General features: G+C 47.2%; 1 long non-coding RNA gene across 1 annotated transcript in view; it reads left to right on the top strand.

Moving 5' to 3' along the window:
• The first annotated feature begins 517 nt into the window (after positions 1-517).
• The window catches only part of LOC141113222 (uncharacterized), a 37,277-nt gene continuing 15,887 nt past the window's right edge, over positions 518-21,907 (top strand). Inside the window, exons 1-2 of the long non-coding RNA XR_012236746.1 lie at positions 518-637; positions 749-849. This is a non-coding gene — a long non-coding RNA (uncharacterized lncRNA). The remainder of the gene's footprint in view (positions 638-748; positions 850-21,907) is intronic.

The raw sequence follows: 21,907 nt of genomic DNA, 5'->3' as shown, positions 1-21,907 counted from the left end.
CAAATACGGTGTGACATAAAGTATTGCAATGAGCGCCATTTTATTCTCTAGGGTGTATAAAAAAAAAATATATATATATATATATATATATAATGTTTGGGTAATTTTCTAGCAAAAAAAAGCAGATTTTAACTTGTAAACACCAATTTTAAAAACTAGGCTTGGTCCTTAAGTAGTTAAAGGGTTCCTTGACTGAAAAAAGGTTGAGAAACACTGATTGAAAGAACATAACTGTAACAATGTATTCATCCTTAAGAGCTTCACGCCTTTCCAAATCCTCATTGCTACTTCTTTTCTTTCAGAAATCCAGAGAAATCTTCACCGTGTATATTGGTATTAATAATCATACCTCCAGTATACGGTTCTGAAAAGCTTGATGGACACCTCACCTGGGATTCCAATCCCTTCCAGATAAAGTCGTCCCTCGTTGTATCATTTCATTTCCTCAGTCCCCCATATTTGGGCTCTTTACTCTTTTTTTTTTTTTTTTTACCATGTTGTTTTTGTGTTTTATTTCAGATGTTACAGAGGAGGATCAGATGGAGCCATTACTAGCGAGGAATACAGCCGTGTTAACCAGCGACATTAGTGACTCTATAGAGGAGGAGGATCTGAGCAGCCTTCTGTTTGGTGACAGGTAATGGACGATCCTTGCCCTCACTGCCTCTGTCTGTGTTTTCTCTGTTTTGTACTAGAATGTTCTCTCTTTGTACATAGTTGTCTGTTCCTCCTTTTTTTCCTCCACAAGTCTCTGAATGATGATGGGTTTTTCGGGAGCGGACGACACTTGCAGCTGTGATCAATGGAATTATCCGAAATGTTCCCCTTCCTCAACGGCCTCCTGTAATGGTGAGTTCTGGCCCTCTAATCATAATCCTGACATCTAAAATCAAATCTGATCACTATAATCTCAAGCAAAATAAATGGAAAGAGCCGGCAACTCCAAAATCCTTTAGAAATACTTTATTCATGGCATAGGAGTGACAAAAAAAACAAACTAACGCGTTTCATCAAGTAGCTTTGATGCTGTGAACAAGGCTGCGTGCCGAAACGTCACGCAGCTTTCTTGTTATGTCACTCTTATGCCATGAATAAAGTCTTCTAAAGGATTTTGGAGTTGCCGGCTCTTTCCACTAATTTTGCATTTTATCCAGTGGACAAAGGACACTTTGCCAGAGCACCCGTGTATGGATTCCACTACTTAATTCAGTGTGTGTTCCCCTGTAAGAGCGCTGCCTCTTGCTCTTTCCGTGTGGTTCACTAAAATCTCATATAACACGGAAATATAATTGCATTTGTTTTAACTTTAAAAAAAAAAGTGGTGTCACCCCGTCACATGCTCCCCTGCTGGAGGCCACAAGTGGCTGACACACATTGCTTAGACGTGGTCCACCGCTGTTGCCATTAGGAAGCTGCTCCTTAGCAATGATGTGCAGCCTAGTGGGGGGTGACAACACTCTGCCCCCATCTCCCAATCGTGTTCCTTTTGGCATTACCCTGTCATGTGCTCCCTTTTTGGGGACAGCAAGAGGCTGTGCTGACACCATAGCGGTGCGTAGCCTATTGCATTAGGGTGTGCACCTCAAAGCTCCAACACATATGCTTGTGTGTGGGATCAAGGGAGACCCGGGCAGCAGAAAGAAGGAGAACAGTGACAGGAGAGGGTGGCATATATTGGTACCGATCCCCTGTATTTTCCCCCTGTGGCAGCTGAATGTTGGTGAGAGGGAGAGGAGGAGAAGCCTACTTTCAGCTGCTGCAGGAGAAAAATACAGATTGGTTCCACTAAGTGCCACCCCTCCTGTCCAGGTTCTGGGGGTCGGCAAGGAAGGATTGTGGTTCACCTGCCAGAAATCGACAGGTAAATCACGATTGACGGGTTGCCAACCCCAAGATAAGGGTGTATCCAGGCACACCCCTTGTGCAAGCCTATGGTTGACGCACATTGCTTAGACATGGTGCACTGCTGTTGCCATTCGGAAGCTGCTCCATAGAAATGATGTGCAGCCTGGTCGGGGTGACAACGCTCTGTCCCCGTCCCCCAGTCGTGTTCTTGTGGTGTCACCCTGTCACATGCTCCCCTGCTGGAGACTACAAGCAGCTGTGCTGACACATATTACTTAGACATGGTCCACAGCTGTCACCATCAGGAAGCTGCACCATAGCAATGACGTGCAGCCTGGTAATGGTGACAACACTCTGTCCCTATCTCCCAGTCGTGTTCTAGTGGTGTCACCCCATTATGTGCTCCCTTGCTGGAGACTACAAATGGCTGTGCTGACCCACATTATGTAGACATGGTCCACCGCTGTCACCATCGAGAAACCGCACCATAGCAATGATGAGCCAACGCCGTAGGGCAGGGGTCTCCAAACGTTCTGAACAAAGGGCCAGTTTACTGACCTTCAGACTTTAGGGGGGCCGGACCATGGCCAGTGGGAGTATAAAATGTCCTGACAGCAGTAGGAGTATAACAATGTCCTATCTTTGGTATTGGGGGAATAATTAGTGCCCCATTGTTGGTGTCAGTGGGAGAAATAGCTTCCCATCATTGGTGTCAGTGGGAGGAATAGTGCCCCATTGTTGGTGTCAGTGGGAGAAATAGTGGCCCATCATTGGTGTCAGTAGAAGGATTAGTGCCCTTTCATTGGTATCAGTGGGAGGAATAGTGCCGATCATTGGTGTCAGTAGAAGGAATAGCGCTCTTTGATTGATATCAGTGGGAGGAATAGTGCCCATCATTGTTGTCAGTAGAAGGAATAGTGCTCTTTGATTGGTATCAGTGGGAGGAATAGTGCCCCATCATTGGTGTCAGTGGGAGGAATAGTGCCCCATCATTGGTGTCAGTGGGAGGAATAGTGCCCCATCATTGGTGTCAGTGGGAGGAATAGTGCCCCATCATTGGTGTCAGTAAAAGGAATAGTTCCCCATCGTTGGGGTCAGTGGGAGGAATAGTGCCCCATCATTGATATCAGTAGAAGGAATAGTTCCCCATCATCGGGGTTGGTGGGAGAAAAAATTCTCCATCATTGGTATCAGTGGGAGGAATAGTGCCTCATTATTGGTGTCAGTGGGAGGAATAGTGCTCCATCATTGATATGAGTAGAAGGAATAGTTCCCCATCATTGATATCAGTAGAAGGAATAGTTCCCTATCGTTGGGGTCGGTGGGAGAAAAAATGCCCCAAGGGCTGTATAAAAACAAGCAAAGAGCCACATTTGGCCCCTGGGCCACAGTTTGGAGACCAGTGCTGTAGGGGGTGCATATAAATTAGAAGTGGCTAAATGAGGCCACAAAAGATCAGTAGCACCGATATGGGGACAAAGATGAGAAAACTGTGAAAACTGGATTGGGGGTTGGGGGGGGGGGGTTGACAAAAGTTTGATGTACAGTGCATAGAGGGTTTACATCTACTTAGTAACAGCCGTTACATAAATTGTTGACATCTTTATAATGTAGCAAATGGCATTTGTTTATTACACATTGCACAGGGAAGATGAAATGTCGTCCAGTTAGGGTTTGCGTCTACTTTTAATAATAACATTTACATAAATGACATGATTACGATGTAACAAATGTTGTATATTGCACTATATGTCATCCTGTTTGGGGCTTACATCTACTTTATTAACAGCAAGTACATAAAATGATGCAGTCATTACAATGTAACAAATGAGGGGGAAAAAAAGTGACAATACGATACACAGTGCACAGAACAAATGATATCCCCATAGGGTTTATATTACGTTAATAACGGCAATTACATAAAATGATGACATGGCTACAATGTAGCAAACGACAAAAAAAGTGACAATTGTTCCTGATACACAGTAACTAAATGTTCTCCCCTCAGGGTGTATATTACATTAATAACAGCAAGCTCATAAAATGACAAGATTACACTATAACAAATGCCCAAAAAAAAGTGGCAGTTGTTCCTGATACACGATGCTTTAGTGAATAAATGTCACCTAGTTCTGGTAAATCCCATATGAGTGACCCCATATGATTGGTGGATTGGCCCCTTGTAATAAGCACCCAGATGAAATGTGGGCTTGGCTTTGCTGTAATAAATGTTCCATTGTTTGTAGACAAGTAATTACAATATGACATCTCTTTTTATCCCCGGTGATTTATTGTTCTTTCATTGTCCTGCGCTCTGGTTTTACATGTTGAGGTTTCGCTCCCGCTGAAATAAAGAAAACTCTTATTTCACCGTACAGGACGTTCTCCTTTGCGGCTTTCCCTGAAACGGATCCATTGTTTTAGTAGGTTTTTTTTTTTTTTTTTAATTACTGCAGGGAGCCAGCCCTGATCACCGCTGGTAAACGGCCATTGTTTTCCGATCCCTGTATGAAAACAATGTCTCCACCCTTCTCCGTGGGTGATGTTGGGTGAGGTTCAGTAGCGTGCACACCCCGATTCCTGATGTTTGTCCGCTCTTCTGCCTCCCACACTGGGCATGTCACGCATGTAAAGAGTGTGAAACGGCAATGTAAACACTGCGCCCTACATCAACATCAACATCTTTGTGTATACAGAGTCCTATCAATCAGAAGGGCGTGCAGCTCCACCTCTGAGGGACATTCCACAAGTTCGTTCAATGTAAACATTATCCTTCTCACCCGTATAAACCGTATTCCTCATTTTGTCTGCGATCGCCTTACCCACTCCTCCTGTAAAAACTTTTCAAAATTGTCACATGAGATTATGTTTCAAGTTTTTCAGTAAACTGTAGAATGATTTTCTCAGCACTGAGTTTGCGTAAACTACAGCTTCCCTGCAAATTTCTCCAGTGGCCAAAAGTCGTTGCGCTCATAAGTTTACATACCCAGGCTGACCCTTCATCCCCTGGAATTGAGACTTATTTTCTTCCCGGGCATTGATCATCATTTTTTTGCCCCCCCCCCAACCCACAGTGCCCCTTTATTCAGGATAGTGATATCCGGCAGTTTTTGGACATGGGCAACTGGCATACACCTAGGCCAGGCCTTTAATGGCCGTCATATGGCATCCATGTCTTTTGGAGGAGTGCTTCTGCTAATCATACACATTCTTTGTAAGTGCATGTCAATGATAATTTAGAGGCATACTCGCATATGCATTTGTATCAATGTTTTACAAATTTAAGCTGTTTTTTCAGAAGTGGTATTATTTCCCTGAAGAAGATTCATAACGATATTTTTGAAACGCGTTGGATATCCCCCCCCCCCCCCCCCGCAGTATTCCTTGTCCAAATCCATGATTAAGGGCACAGCAAGTAGATGGGGATTACCACTTCATGGCCAAACAGCCAAATGTGCAATGTTTACAAACATTATTTATACAATCTGAAATGTTGATAGTACTATTCTTACAATGTTTTGTATTATTAATATGAGAATTTATAAAACAAATTTTTCTATAATAAATTATATTTTCTATATGTGAAGTACTATCTATCTATCTATCTATCTATCTATCTATCTATCTATCTATCTATATATATATATATATATATATATATATATATATATATATATATATATATATAATATTTCAATTGCCCTTACAATCCCATTTTTTGAGGTTTATTCTAAATTTACATACCCTGGCAGAATTTATGATTTCTTGGCCATTTTTCAGAGAATATGAATGATAACACAAACTTTTCCTTCACTTTTTGCACGTTTGAGATCTCCCCAGAGTGGCTCAATGATATTGAGGTCAGGAGACTGAGATGGCCACTCCAGAACCTTCACTTTATTCTGCTGTAGCCAATGGCAGGTCGACTTGGCCTTGTGTTTTGGATCATTGTCATGTTGGAATGTCCAAGGACGTCCCATGCGCAGCTTCCTGGTTGATGAATGCAAATTTTCCTCCAGTATTTTTGATAACATACTGCATATATCTTGCTATCAAAGTTTCCTGTGCCTTTGTAGCTCACTTATCCCCAAATCATCAGCGATCCACCTCCATGTTTCACAGTAGGGATGGTGGACCTTTCATCATAGGCTTTCTTGACGACTCTCCAAAATTTAGCATTGATGGTTGTGGCCAAAAAGCTAAATTTTGGTCTCATCGCTCCAAATGACTTTGTGCCAGAAGGTTTGAGGCTTGTCTCTATGCTGTTTGGCGTATTGTTCTACCTGACCGTGGTTTGGTTTCCACAGAACCCCTCATTTTCCACTTCTTGATTAAAGTTTGAACACTGCTGATTGGCATTCTCAATTCCTTGGATATCTCCTTTATATCCCTTTCCTGTTTTATACAGTTCAACTATTTTTTCACCCAGATCTTTGACAATTCTTTTGCTTTCCCCATGACTCAGAATCCAGAAACGTCAGTGCAGCACTGGATGAAAGATGCAAGGGTCTGTCAGGAGTCCAGAAACTCATTGACCTTTTATACACACACACTAATTACAAGTAAACAGATCACAGGTGAGGGTGGCTACCTTCAATAGCTATTCAAACCCCTTTGTGTCAACTTGTGTGCATGTAATCAGGCCAAAATCATTGGGGTCTGTAAACTTTTAATCAGGGTCATTTGGGTAGTTTCTGTTGTCATTATAATTTAAAAAGAGTAAACAGAGTTGATTGATAATAAATGGCTTCAGCCAAACACTAACCACGAGTGAAATAAAAGTTTTTGTGTTATCATTCATGTTCTCTGAAAAATGGCCAAGAAATCATAAATTTTGTCAGGGTATGTAAACTTATGAGCACAACTGTACATCAACTTGATAGACCTCAAATTCCAAAACCATGATCATTAATTTGGAGAACTGTGTCCCCCTATTTCAAAATTATGGCAATGAATACAGTGTTGCAATTCCGAAACCATGGCCATTAATAAGGTATTGCATCCCATCATTGAAAAACCACGGCCTTTTTAAAAGATGTTGCATCCCCCATTTCCAAAACCCTGGCCATTACTATGTTCTTTCATTCACCCCAATCCAAAATCATGGCCATTAATGAGGTGTTGCATCCCCCATCCCAAAACCACGGTCCTTTTAAAAGGTGTTACATCTCCCCATTCCAAACCATGGCCGTTAAAATGGTGTTGCAATCCTCCATTCTGAAGCCATGACCAATATTAAGGCGTTGCATTTCCTCTTTTCAAAACCATGGCCAATAAAAATGGTTTTGCACACACTTTCCAAAACCATGGCCATTGGTAAGGTATTTCATCCCCCCATTCAAAAAACCATGGGAATTAATAAGGTGTTGCATCCTCCCTGTGCCAAAACCACTGCCATGAAAAGGCGTTGCATCCCCCCCATTCCAAAACCATGGCCAATAATAAGGTGTTGCATCCCCCCATTTCAAAATCATAGCCAATAATAAGGTATTGCATCCCCTCATTCCAAAACTATGGCCATTAACATGGTCTACCCCCATCCCAAAACTATGGCCCTTAAAACGGTATAGCATCCCCGCATTCCATTACCATGGCTAGTAGTAATAAGGTGTTGCATCCCCTCCATCCCAAAACCATGGTCCTAAAAATGGCATTGCATCCCCTCATTCCAAAACCATGGCACCTCCCTTTTGTCCCTATAATAGGCAATAACAAAGTATGACAATGTCTCTAATCCATACACATGTGGTACGCCATCTTGGAGGCTAATTACTATTAGGAATTGGGAATCTTTGACCTGGGAAGCAAACGCAGCCAAAATGGCCCTTTCATGGGACAAATTTATTTTCCAGCATCAGCTTCCTTTAATGCCCCTGGCATTTGGTCAGGGGACATCCCGGGGCTGGAAAGTTGGCGTTGGAAGGCTTCCCTCTGCCAGGCCACGTGATCACAGGTCTGAATGGGAAGCAGGTAGGTATACAACGCTCAGCTTGCATCACTGATTGCAGGTCCTACTTGGACCAATGTTGAAATGGTGAAGCATCTCCACCTAGGGCCACCAACCCAACATATTTCATTAGTTCTGACTCTTAGGGGCAAATGCCCCCCTGACCCACAGCCCATTCTTCCCCCGTGTGTATATATATATATATATATATATATATATATATATATATATATATAATATATAAGTATGCTGCTGCCAAGAATACCTAACATCATTCTGCATTTCATTTCACCAAAAAATGTCACATTGACATTGCTGAGAAGATTATGCAGGAGAGGATTGATCGACTTCCTTCACGGAGCGTCAATGATTTAGAGGACGTCTGTTTGCTGTCAGCTTGGGGAGAAGATTTCTGTCCTTTTCTTTTACACATGATGCAGAAAGCAGAGAATATCATGACCGGGATCAAAGTCACAATTAACCAATACGGGAGGAAAGTTCTTCAGAAAGGTTCTCCTGGTTGTCTCTTTGGCTCCCCAGCCTTGGATCAATCCCTCATGCAGATGGGTCACCTGTACGTTTTGTGACATCTGATTGACAGGTCATCTTTGTGACAGAGATGTCCTTCTTCCCGTCTGGTTGGGGGAATTTTAGATAACAAATAAATGTCTGATATAAATTTGTGAAAGTAATGGTGCCGGGTTATCTCACCGACCTTTAAAATCTGGTCGTAATTAGTTTTTAGAGGCAGTTAGCAATACTTTGCCCACTATTGTTCATGAATCTGGAGCTCAGAGGATGGACATTAGGAATAAAATGGAAACGGTTCAGCAGAATTGCCGAATGTTCACTTGTTTTCCATGAGTGCAGGCCATAAGGCTGCGGTCACACTGTTGCCCTGCGTTGGGGTACACCTAGGGTTGCCACCTGTCCAGGCTTCACCTGGACAGTCTGGGTTTTGAATCACGTGCCCGGTTTTACCTGAAACCCGGACACACTATTCAGACAAGAATGTGGCTCCGAACAGGGCTGGACAGGAGGGTGAGGTGCAGGGGCGGCCTGTCTATTAAGGGCGCACGGGCTCCGCACCCCCTTTCCATCGCCGCCCCTTCATCCATGCGTCCGCCCCCTTTCAGGACCACCGGCGCCTGGATTCCAACGCGGGGGGGAGGCTGTTTTTTTGAAGCAGCAATTAGAGCCAGAGGCTCTAATAGGCTTTATTATAGGGTGGGCTTGGGTCGCAGAGCGTGCGCTCCGATCCCACCTAGGTGTGTTACAACAGCGAATGAACATTTGCTGTTGTAATACCGATCCTTCTCCCAGCCAATCAGCAAGCTGGTTTTGACACCAGTCACCCGCTTAGCTGAAAGGACATGCGATCCTATTGGACGCCTAGAAGGAGGGGAGGAGCTGGAAGCCGCCATGGAGGAGAGGACGTGGAGCCCCTGCAACACGCTGCCTGCCACCGCCGATGGGGTAGGTGCCGAACCGACTGGAAGACAGCGGGGGGGTGGGTGCCATTCGAGGGGGTGTGTGTGTGTGTGTGCCGCTCTGGGGGTGGGTGCCGCTGGAGGGGGGTGGGTGGTTTGTTTGCCATCCCCCCCCCCAGATAAAATCCCCCCAGCCGCCACTGGTGAGGGGGCACTATGTGCGCCACATTACTATTCTCTTTGGAGTGCCCAGAGGTGTCCAAGGTCTGTTTCTAACCCTGTCGTGTGTGTATACTAAAACAAAAAAAAAATGTTACTGTGCGCCGCTAAAGTGTTCGTGTTTGGCTTGGAAAAAAAAGTGGCAACCCTAGGTACACCTAATATATTGCTCCTTTGCGTTAAGGTGACCCATTCAATTGAATGCATCCAAGGGTATGACGCATCCAAGAAGACTGGCACCACTGGTTACTGATCTACCTGATTCCTATACAGAATAACCTGAGAGAGTCCATCTCAAACCCTGATGAAGAGAGAGAGTTATTGGCCCCCTGAAACATGTTTTTTCATTTCTGAACCGTTAAAAAATGTTAGTGGAAAAGTGGCACTGACTTTATCCTCCTACACCCCAAAAAATAAAAGTCCCTCTTCTGTTCCTACCTTCTGGGCCCCACTGTTGACTTGATGGGGCCCTGGGAAATGTAATGTAAGCCCTGGTAAGCAGGTAGAAGTGGGGTTGTGGGCTAGCAATATCAATTTAGGCAGAAATGAACAATAAAGCTGCCCCGGGTCCCCACTGTTTAGCTGATGGGACCTGGGCCCAGTACAACCATAGCATGGGGGAGGTTCAGGATCTAGCAGTCCTGAGCGGCTCCATCTTCTGGCAGGATAATGGAATTCTCCATCTTCTGTCCAGGTTGTTAGGAGGCAGCTGACTGATAGAAAGATTACATTTATTACTTTATAACAACATAACATCTCTCCTTTCATTGGTCACCATGGATTGGTATCACTATTTAATGTGTTTCTACAGATCCAGAGGTCACATGACATGGGGGACACTGGGCTCTATATCCGCTGGTCTAGAGTTCTTCCACGGGGGACACTGGGCTCTATACCCCTGGTCTAGAGTTCTTCCTCAGAGGTCACATGACATGGTGACACTGGGCTCTATACCCGCTGGTCTATAGTTCTTCCTCGGGGGACACTGGGCTCTATACCCGCTGGTCTATAGTTCTTCCTCGGGGGACACTGGGCTCTATACCCGCTGGCTTGGAGTTCTTTCTCAGAGGTTACATGACATGGGGGATACTAGGCTCTATACCCCTGGTCTAGAGTTCTTCCTCAGAGGTCACATGACATGGTGACACTGGGCTCTATACCCGCTGGTCTATAGTTCTTCCTCGGGGGACACTGGGATCTATACCCGCTGGCTTGGAGTTCTTCCTCAGAGGTCACATGACATGGGGACACTGGGATCTTTATGCGCTGGCCTGGAGTTCTTCCTCAGAGGTCACATGACATAGGGGACACTGGGCTCTATATCCGCTGGTCTAGAGTTCTTCCACGGGGGACACTGGGATCTATACCCGCTGGCCTGGAGTTCTTCCTCAGAGGTCACATGACATGGGGACACTGGGCTCTATACCCCTGGTCTAGAGTTCTTCCTCAGAGGTCACATGACATGGTGACACTGGGCTCTATACCCGCTGGTCTATAGTTCTTCCTCGGGGGACACCGGGCTCTATACCCGCTGGCTTGGAGTTCTTTCTCAGAGGTTACATGACATGGGGGATACTAGGCTCTATACCCCTGGTCTAGAGTTCTTCCTCAGAGGTCACATGAGATGGGGGACACAGAGTTCTTCCTTAGAGGTCACATGACATGGGGGACACCGAACCCTATACCCACTGGTCTAGAGTTCTTCCTCAGAGATCACATGACATGGTGACACTGGGCTCTATACCTGCTGGTCTATAGTTCTTCCTCGGGGGACACTGGAATCTATACCCGCTGGCTTGGAGTTCTTCCTCAGAGGTTACATGACATAGGGGACACTGGGCTCTATACCCGCTGGTCTAGAGTTCTTCCACGGGGGACACTGGGCTCTATACCCGCTGGTCTAGAGTTCTACCTCAGAGGTCACATGACATGGGGGACATCGGGCTCTATACCCGCTGGTCTAGAGTTCTTACATGACATGGGGGACAATGGGCTCTATACCCGCTGGTCTAGAGTTCTTCCTCAGAGGTCACATGACATCGGGACACTGGGCTCTATACCCGCTGGTCTATAGTTCTTCCTCGGGGGACACTGGGCTCTATACCCGCTGGCTTGGAGTTCTTCCTCAGAGGTCACATGACATGGGGACACTGGGATCTTTACGCGCTGGCCTGGAGTTCTTCCTCAGAGGTTACATGACATGGGGGACACTAGGCTCTATACCCCTGGTCTAGAGTTCTTCCTCAGAGGTCACATGAGATGGGGGACACCGAGTTCTTCCTTAGAGGTCACATGACATGAGGGACACTGAACCCTATACCCGCTGGTCTAGAGTTCTTCCTCAGAGGTCACATGACATAGGGGACACTGGGCTCTATACCCGCTGGTCTAGAGTTCTTCCTCAGAGGTCACATGACATAGGGGACACTGGGCTCTATACCCGCTGGTCTAGAGTTCTTCCTCAGAGGTCACATGACATAGGGGACACTGGGCTCTATACCCGCTGGTCTAGAGTTCTTCCTCAGAGGTCACATGACATAGGGGACACTGGGCTCTATACCCACTGGTCTAGAGTTCTTCCTCAGAGGTCACATGACATAGGGGACACTGGGCTCTATACCCGCTGGTCTAGAGTTCTTCCTCAGAGGTCACATGACATAGGGAACACTGGGCTCTATACCCGCTGGTCTAGAGTTCTTCCTCAGAGGTCACATGACATAGGGAACACTGGGCTCTATACCCGCTGGTCTAGAGTTCTTACATGACATGGGGGACACTGGGCTCTATACCCGCTGGTCTAGAGTTCTTCCACGGGGGACACTGGGATCTATACCCGCTGGTCTAGAGTTCTACCTTAGAGGTCACATGACATGGGGGACATCGGGCTCTATACCCGCTGGTCTAGAGTTCTTACATGACATGGGGGACAATGGGCTCTATACCCACTGGTCTAGAGTTCTTCCTCAGAGGTCACATGACATAGGGGACACTGGGCTCTATACCCGCTGGTCTAGAGTTCTTCCTCAGAGGTCACATGACATAGGGAACACTGGGCTCTATACCCGCTGGTCTAGAGTTCTTACATGACATGGGGGACACTGGGCTCTATACCCGCTGGTCTAGAGTTCTTCCACGGGGGACACTGGGATCTATACCCGCTGGTCTAGAGTTCTACCTCAGAGGTCACATGACATGGGGGACATCGGGCTCTATACCCGCTGGTCTAGAGTTCTTACATGACATGGGGGACAATGGGCTCTATACCCGCTGGTCTAGAGTTCTTCCTCAGAGGTCACATGACATGGGGACACTGGACTCTATACCTGCTGGTCTGGATTCTACTGCCAAGGTACAGATGTCTGCTAGAGACTTAGGCCATGTCACTGCTAGAGACGTGGGGGGATTTGGGTGAATGAGATTTCCCTGGATAATTCCATTAAAGAAATCTGATAAATATCAGAAAGTGACTATAGCTGGGCCCATCGTGCCTGCAGGACGATTAATGATAAATGACAAATTGTCACTTTACATGGAAAATGTATTCTTTTTAAGGTAAACTGCCACTGACCATGAATGGAGGGGAGTACCAACACCAATGCTGGGGGCTATAATTGTGTCCACGGAAACCAATGCTGGGGGTTATTATTGCACCCACTGACACCAATGCTGGGGGTTATTATTGCACCCACTGACACCAATGCTGGGGGTTATTATTGCACCCACTGACACCAATGCTGGGGGTTATTATTGCACCCACTGACACCAATGCTGGGGGTTATTATTGCACCCACTGACACCAATGTTGGGGGTTATTATACTCCAAATTCTTCTGTGTGTATTGCAATATGCTGCAAAAAATGCAGCTAGACCAACATTTTTGGGTGCTGAGGTGCATTATAACCCTTTCATTTTGTATGGGCTGCCTAACTTGATGCAACGCATCCCCAGTTCACCAAAATGCGCTTCTGTTGTGTGGCCCTCCGGAAGTGTCAGGGGCCACACTTGGGGCCCTCTATAATTTTCAAGACGGTCATCACTGATCTAGCCCCTTCCTCCCCATCCTGACTGTTCCTGGCCCACCCCTTTTCATTCATTGGACTGTAGTCCACCCAATCACGGAGGCTCAGCATTACACAGAGACTACCTAGGAGGGTCTGCATGGAAATACAACCTGCCTAGGAATGCCCCCTCCTCCAGACTGACACCCACCCATCAAGGCAAATATGATATTTGCATAACTCCTCCCACTGCTTGCATCAGGACTGAGGGGCTCTTGAGAGGAGTACTGAGGTCGGGTTCTGTGATGTATTCAGGAAGCTCTGTACCGCCCCCTGCTGGCCCCTCCCACCAGCCATGATCTGCCTGCTTTGCATGGAGAAGCACAGAGACCCAGTGATGACTGGGTTTAAAATAATGGAATTGGGCCAATAAAACAGGACCGGTCCTCTTTGAAGGTTCTAGATTGCCCCCCCTCTATATACGCCCTCTATGTCTCTCACACCACCGTTTTGGGGAAACTTTTGAATTTTGTCCTTTTTTTATATATATTTAAATTAGTATAATTTTTGCTTCTTTTCATTTCTCCGCACTGCGTCCGTCTTTTTTTTCCCGCAGCCGGCGACACGTTATAAATTAGGTCACATTAGCAGGAAAATGGAACGCGGCGGCAATATGTAAATGGGCGCCCGGCGCTTACCTTAAAGCTCGCCGAGAGATGGAGGATCCGGCGTGTTTTGAAGAAAGGCGCGCCGGCGTCTGTTTGATATGCAGATGTGATGGGGGGGGAGGGGTTCAGGCGTCACGCTGTAAACGAGGCCCCCGCTTTTATTTATCGACATTAATAATACTAATAATTTCTTTTCTGCTCTATTTCAGCTGCTCAGCGGATTTGTGTGCGCGGTCAGCTCTGCTGGCGGTGTTTGTAATGAGGGACCGGGGACATTAATATGTATAACGTTCAATAAGGAAGATTGAAACGCGCGTTTTTCCCCCACGCTTTGCGCCGCATTATAGAAGAAGGGAACCCGTGGTGTATTATTCACCGAGTCCACAATGTAATTCCAAACTTTTTTTTTTTTTTTGCTGTTCCATATTGTTATTATTGTATTCCATACCCAATCCTCTTCTAGATGTTGTCAAGTTAAAAACAATTGGAAACCCTCCAAAGACCAGCTTACTGACTTGCAAAGTTCCCCTCAAGTTTCCTAGGGAACTGACATTGCATAAAGAGTTAATTCCCTGGAACAGCCCCTCCCACCTTGCATGTCCCCTCCCCTCCTGAGAATGTCTGTCTAATTACTGTCTGTGCTGGCCCAGCTCTATCGCCCCTCCCACTTTGCATGCCATCTCCTAATCTGGGAGTATCTAATTACTGGCTGTGCTTGTCCAGCTCTTCTGCCCCTCCCACCTTGTATGTCATCAACTCTCCTGATATTGTCAAATTACTGTCTGTGCTGGCCCAGCTGTTTCACCCTTCCCACCTTGCATGCCATCTCCTCTTCTGGGAGTATCTAATTACTGGCTGTGCTGGTCCAGCTCTTCTGCTCCCCTACTTGTCAAATCCTCTCCTGATATTGTCAAATTACTGTCTGTGCTGGCCCAGCTCTTCCATCCCTCCCACTTAGTAATTTGACAATATGAGGAGATGAGAGGAGATGACATACAGTCTGTGCTGGCCCAGCTGTTTCACCCTTCTCATCTTGCATGTCATTTCCTCTTCTGGGAGTATCTAATTACTGGCTGTGCTGGTCCAGCTCTTTTGCCCCTCCCACCTTGTATGTTCTCTACTCTTCTGTGAGTATCTAATTACAGTCTGTGCTGGCCCAGCTCTTCTGCTCCCCTACTTTCCATCTTCTCTCCTGAGAGTGTCAAATTACTGTCTATGCTGGCCCAGCTCTTCCATCCCTCCCACCTTGTATGTCATCTCCTCTCCTGATATTGTCAAATTACTGTCTGTGCTGGCCCAGCTCTTTTGTTTCCTCCCACATTGCTTGTCATCTCCTCTTCTGATATTGTAAAATTACTGTCTGTGCTGGCCCAGCTCTTCCATCCCTCCCACATTGCATGTCATCTCCTCCTCTCGGAGTATCTAATTACTGTCTGTGCTGGCCCAGCTCTTTTGCCCCTCCCACTTTGCATGTCATCTCCTCCTCTGGGAGTGTCAAATTACTGTCTTTGCTGGCCCAGCTCTTCTGTTTTCTTCCCACCTTGCATGTTATCGCCTCTTCTGGGAGCATCAAATTAATGTCTGTGGTGGCCCAGCTCTTTTGCCACTCCCACCTTGCATGTCGTCTCCTCTTCTGGGAATATCTAATTACTGGCTGTGCTGGCCCAGCTCTCTCCCCCCTCCCTCTGTATATTCTGCCCCTCCCACCTTGCATGTCAGCTCCTCCTCCGGAAGTGTCTAATTAATGCCTATGCTGGCCCAGCTTTTCTGCCTCTCCCACTTTGCCTGTCGTCTCCTCTTCTGGGAGTGTCTAATTGCTGTCTGTGCTGGGCCAGCTCTTCTGGCCCCTCCCACCTTGTATGTCATCTCCTCCTCTGGGAGTGCCAAATTACTATCTGTGCTGGCCCAGCTCTTCTGTTTCCTCCCACCTTGCATGTCATCTACTCCTCTGGCAGTGTCCAATTGCTGTCTGTGCTGGCCCAGCTATTTTGCCCCTCCCACTTTGCCTGTTGTCTCCTCTTCCGGGAGTGTCTAATTACTGTCTGTGCTGGGCCAGCTCTTCTGGCCCCTCCCACCTTGTATGTCATCTCCTCTTCTGGGAGTGTCTAATTACTGCCAGTGCTGGCCCAGCTCCTCTGCCTCTCCCATCACCTCCCCTACATAACCTTTTTATGTAGTTGCTGGGAGGGGGGAGGAGTGACCGGAAATGGTGACATCACTGAGTCTACTGGGGCTGCTGACATCACATCCAAGGGGGCGGCACCAGGCAGCGGTCTCGGGACATTCGGATGTCTGCACAGTGGAGGGGAATAAAAGAAACTCCTAGAATCTTGTGGGAGGATTCCTGTGACATGGACGGTTAGGAGACGGGGGTCTCTTCAATGTGGGTACATCTCAAAAATGTTGTCCATTGGCCGGGAATTGTCCCTCCTACAGATCCTGCGAGGAGACAGGAACACCCGCCCACCTGCCAGACATGCATCTGTTATGTGGTGTCAGCCCTGCCTAAAAATTTTTTTTTTACTAAAATACTTGACCACTCCCACTCTCAACATCTCTACAACATAGATATTATCCACTTGACCTCCAGAAGTTTTACCCCCCCCCCCCCTTCATGACCAGGCCACTTTTTGCTATCCGCCACTTTAACTGACAATTGCAACACTGTACCCAAATAACATCTATATCATTTTTTCCCCACAAGTAGAGATTTCTTTTGGTGGTATTTGATGTGTTTTTTTTTTTTTTTTTTTTTTTTTTTTTGATGTTGCTATAAACAAAAAAAGACCAACAAAATGTTATCCCCTCCCGCAGCTTCTGAAACCGTTCCAGGGGCCCCTGAGAAAGCCTGACGAAAAAAAAAAAACACGATACCGGCGTTATGGGCGATGTCTTCATCCGTAAACCACTTGCAAACCGCAATGTGTATGTAGGTATTGCAGTCGGCAAGTGGTTAAGAATGAGGTGGTACGATGGTTGGTGACGCAGCCAATAAAAGGGCACCTGTCATGTGGACTGCAGATAGATTGCTGACTCTCCCTCATTGGTTCGGTCACGGAAGGCTGACGCAAATGCGTTCACCGATTGGCCCCATTGAGAATGAGCCCCGCTATTTATTTTTTTTTGCTGCTGCTGCCACGCCGTCTGATCATCAGAATCTTCAGGTCAATCTTGACATCTTGCCGGTCAGCGTTGCGCGCCCACTTGGCGGCCGGTAGCAAATAGAGCAGGTGGCGGACAGTACAACTGTGATTGTCCGGCGACCCGATTAATATATTAAAAATAACCCTCGCGGGGTGCCATCACTGACCGACCAATGGAACGCTCTAATTCTCCCCCACCTCCAAGCAAATGGCTCTCCGCCAACGTTCCCATAACTCCGCCGGGAAATCAGCCTGACAGCCGGCGAAGAGGCACCGCAACTGTAATGTCAAGTGGCTTGGCGTTTGGTTCAGCGGCGTTCGTAAAAGACGGTGGTGACAGGCGTCCGTCTAATGGATGGCGGCGGTGACATCTCCTCTCCTGCGCCGGAGATGAATGTGCGTCGGGTGACCTTTCGTATAAGTGGCGTAAAACGTGCGGAAACCCCCCCCCCCTGTCCGATCGTCTCGCTGTGTCTTGTCACCTGGAGTGTCAGGCGTCCTGCACAAACCGCTCTTCCATGCACGCTCATTTCCTGCTGCCAGATTTCCAGTGAAGCGGGAAGTTCCCATTTCTCCATCATAGTCCAAGCATGCCGCCAATCTCCTCTCTTTTAAATCAGTGGGGCTTCAACAGGGGGCTGGCCATCACCTTTAAAGATTGGAGAAGCCCCCCCCCCTTCTATTTGCCCCTGTGTGATGAAATTGGGCATTAGGAAAAATTTGGTAAAAGTTTAAATATTTTGGCAACATGTGTTTAGGAAATGGGGAATTTTTGGGGGGGATGTTTTTTTTAAGGGTGCAATGGGCTTTTAATGGTTCCTTAGGTTTTTGGAAGTTGAAAAACTGGGAACTGGGAACATGATAGACATTGGGGCACCTCAACTGGGAACATGATAGACATTGGGGTGCCAAAACTGGGAACATGATAGACATTGGGGCACCCCAAGTGGGAACATGATAGACATTGTAGCGCTCCACCTGGGAACATGATAGACATTGGGGCGCCCCAACTGGGAACATGATAGACATTGGGGTGGCCCAATTGGAAACATGATAGACATTGGGGCACCTCAACTGGGAACATGATAGACATTGTAGCGCTCCACCTGGGAACATGATAGACATTGGGGCGGCCCAACTGGAAACATGATAGACATTGGGGCACCTCAACTGGGAACCTGATACACATTGGGGCGTCTCAACTGGGAACATGGTAGACATTGGGGCGCCCCAACTGGGAACATGATAGACATTGTAGCGCTCCACCTGGGAACATGATAGACATTGGGGTGCCCCAACTGGGAACATGATAGAGATTGGGGTGCCCCAACTGGGAACATGATAGACATTGGGGCACCTCAACTGGGAACCTGATACACATTGGGGCGTCTCAACTGGGAACATGATAGACATTGGGGCGCCCCAACTGGGAACATAATAGACATTGGGACACCCCAACTGGGAACATGATAGACATTGGGGCACCCCAACTGAGAACATGATAGACATTGGGGTGCCCCAACTGGGAACATGAAAGACATTGGGGTGGCCCAATTGGAAACATGATAGACATTGGGGCACCCCAACTGGGAACATGATAGACATTGCAGCGCTCCACCTGGGAACATGATAGACGTTGGGGTGCCCCAACTGGGAACATGATAGACATTGGGGCGGCCCAACTGGAAACATGATAGACATTGGGGCACCTCAACTGGGAACCTGATACACATTGGGGCGTCTCAACTGGGAACATGATAGACATTGGGGCGTCCCAACTGGGAACATAATAGACATTGGGACGCCCCAACTGGGAACATGATAGACATTGGGGAACCCCAACTGAGAACATGATAGACATTGGGGTGCCCCAACTGGGAACATGAAAGACATTGGGGTGGCCCAATTGGAAACATGATAGACATTGGGGCACCCCAACTGGGAACATGATAGACATTGCAGCGCTCCACCTGGGAACATGATAGACATTGGGGTACCTTAACTGGGAACCTGATACACATTGGGGTGTCTCAACTGGGAACATAATAGACATTGGGGCACCCCAACTGGGAACATGATAGACATTGTAGCGCTCCACCTGGGAACATGATAGACGTTGGGGTGCCCCAACTGGGAACATGATAGACATTGGGGCACCCCAAGTGGGAACATGATAGACATTGTAGCGCTCCACCTGGGAACATGATAGACATTGGGGCGCCCCAACTGGGAACATGATAGACATTGGGGTGGCCCAATTGGAAACATGATAGACATTGGGGCACCTCAACTGGGAACATGATAGACATTGTAGCGCTCCACCTGGGAACATGATAGACATTGGGGCGGCCCAACTGGAAACATGATAGACATTGGGGCACCTCAACTGGGAACCTGATACACATTGGGGCGTCTCAACTGGGAACATGGTAGACATTGGGGCGCCCCAACTGGGAACATGATAGACATTGTAGCGCTCCACCTGGGAACATGATAGACATTGGGGTGCCCCAACTGGGAACATGATAGAGATTGGGGTGCCCCAACTGGGAACATGATAGACATTGGGGCACCTCAACTGGGAACCTGATACACATTGGGGCGTCTCAACTGGGAACATGATAGACATTGGGGCGCCCCAACTGGGAACATAATAGACATTGGGACACCCCAACTGGGAACATGATAGACATTGGGGCACCCCAACTGAGAACATGATAGACATTGGGGTGCCCCAACTGGGAACATGAAAGACATTGGGGTGGCCCAATTGGAAACATGATAGACATTGGGGCACCCCAACTGGGAACATGATAGACATTGCAGCGCTCCACCTGGGAACATGATAGACGTTGGGGTGCCCCAACTGGGAACATGATAGACATTGGGGCGGCCCAACTGGAAACATGATAGACATTGGGGCACCTCAACTGGGAACCTGATACACATTGGGGCGTCTCAACTGGGAACATGATAGACATTGGGGCGTCCCAACTGGGAACATAATAGACATTGGGACGCCCCAACTGGGAACATGATAGACATTGGGGAACCCCAACTGAGAACATGATAGACATTGGGGTGCCCCAACTGGGAACATGAAAGACATTGGGGTGGCCCAATTGGAAACATGATAGACATTGGGGCACCCCAACTGGGAACATGATAGACATTGCAGCGCTCCACCTGGGAACATGATAGACATTGGGGTACCTTAACTGGGAACCTGATACACATTGGGGTGTCTCAACTGGGAACATAATAGACATTGGGGCACCCCAACTGGGAACATGATAGACATTGTAGCGCTCCACCTGGGAACATGATAGACGTTGGGGTGCCCCAACTGGGAACATGATAGACATTGGGGCGGCCCAACTGGGAACATGATAGACATTGGGGCGGCCCAACTGGAAACACGATAGACATTGGGGCACCTCAACTGGGAACCTGATACACATTGGGGCGTCTCAACTGGGAACATAATAGACATTGGGGCACAGAGAGGGACCTTTAACCTTTACTATACCACTAACCCTAACACTTTTATATCAGCCATGGGATGTTTATCAACAAAGCCATGTGGAGTGTAACAAAGACACGTGATGTTTGTTAACAAAGCCATGTGATGTTTGTTACCCCCATCAAATTTCATGGTGAAACCATATGGTTATACTTGAGTCTAATTTTAATGATAATTTAGATAAAATTACTTAATTCATACATAGTTCCTACAAAGGGCTTGACTTTTCTAATGTCAAGGCTAAGCCCCACCCACCTGCCACCTCGCGTTCCAATGAAAGTGCTTTTCTTTGGATTGATGGCAGGTCAGAAGAGTGAAACCAAATCAAAGGTGCAAATGAAGGAAGTTTTTTTTTCTGGCCACCATAAATGTCATTAAACAGCTTTTGGCAGACAGGTTCTCTTTAAATCACAGGCTTCCAATTTCCCTCCTGAAATGTGATTGTCTGTGTAACGCCGTACATACGCCGAGCCTTCAATATATTGTCTGTGTAACGCTGTACATACGCCGAGCCTTTAATATATTGTCTGTGTAACGCTGTACATATGCCAAGCCTTTATTACAGGGGGTCTCAAACTGGCGGCCCTCCAGCTGTTGTGAAATTCAAGTCCCATCATGCCACTGCCTGTGGGAGTCATGCTTGTAATGGTCAGTCTTGCAATGCCTCATGAGACTTGTAGTTTCGCAACAGCTGGAGGGCCGCCAGTTTGAGACCCCCCGCATTAATATATTGTCTGTGTAACGCCGAACATATGCCAAGCCCTTATTATATTGTGTGTGTCTAATGCCGTACATACGCCAAGCCTTTATTATATTGTCTGGATAATGCTGTACATACGCCGAGCCTTTATTAGTCTGTCGATGAGAAGTCAATGGTGACATTTTACACCTTCCCGGTAGTCTGCCAGAATCCGGCACCCCACGGCGGGCCTCAGTGCTAAGTGATTATTGCTTATTCTGAGCACTCCCCCCCTCCGCCCGCCTCCTCCATCACACGCCGCTCTCTTACCTTCTCTGACCCTTTTATGCAGTTTAATTCCAGTAGAGGAAAATGAGAAAATTCCCTCTGTATGTTTGAGGTGGTAAAGGAGGAGGGAGGCATGCCGTGCTGAGCAGCAGCATGGCTCCCTCTCT

This window comes from Aquarana catesbeiana, linkage group LG12 (genome assembly GCF_042186555.1).
Source record: "Aquarana catesbeiana isolate 2022-GZ linkage group LG12, ASM4218655v1, whole genome shotgun sequence".
In the NCBI taxonomy this organism is placed as follows: domain Eukaryota; kingdom Metazoa; phylum Chordata; class Amphibia; order Anura; family Ranidae; genus Aquarana; species Aquarana catesbeiana.
This window is presented reverse-complemented; position numbering and strand designations above follow the sequence as displayed.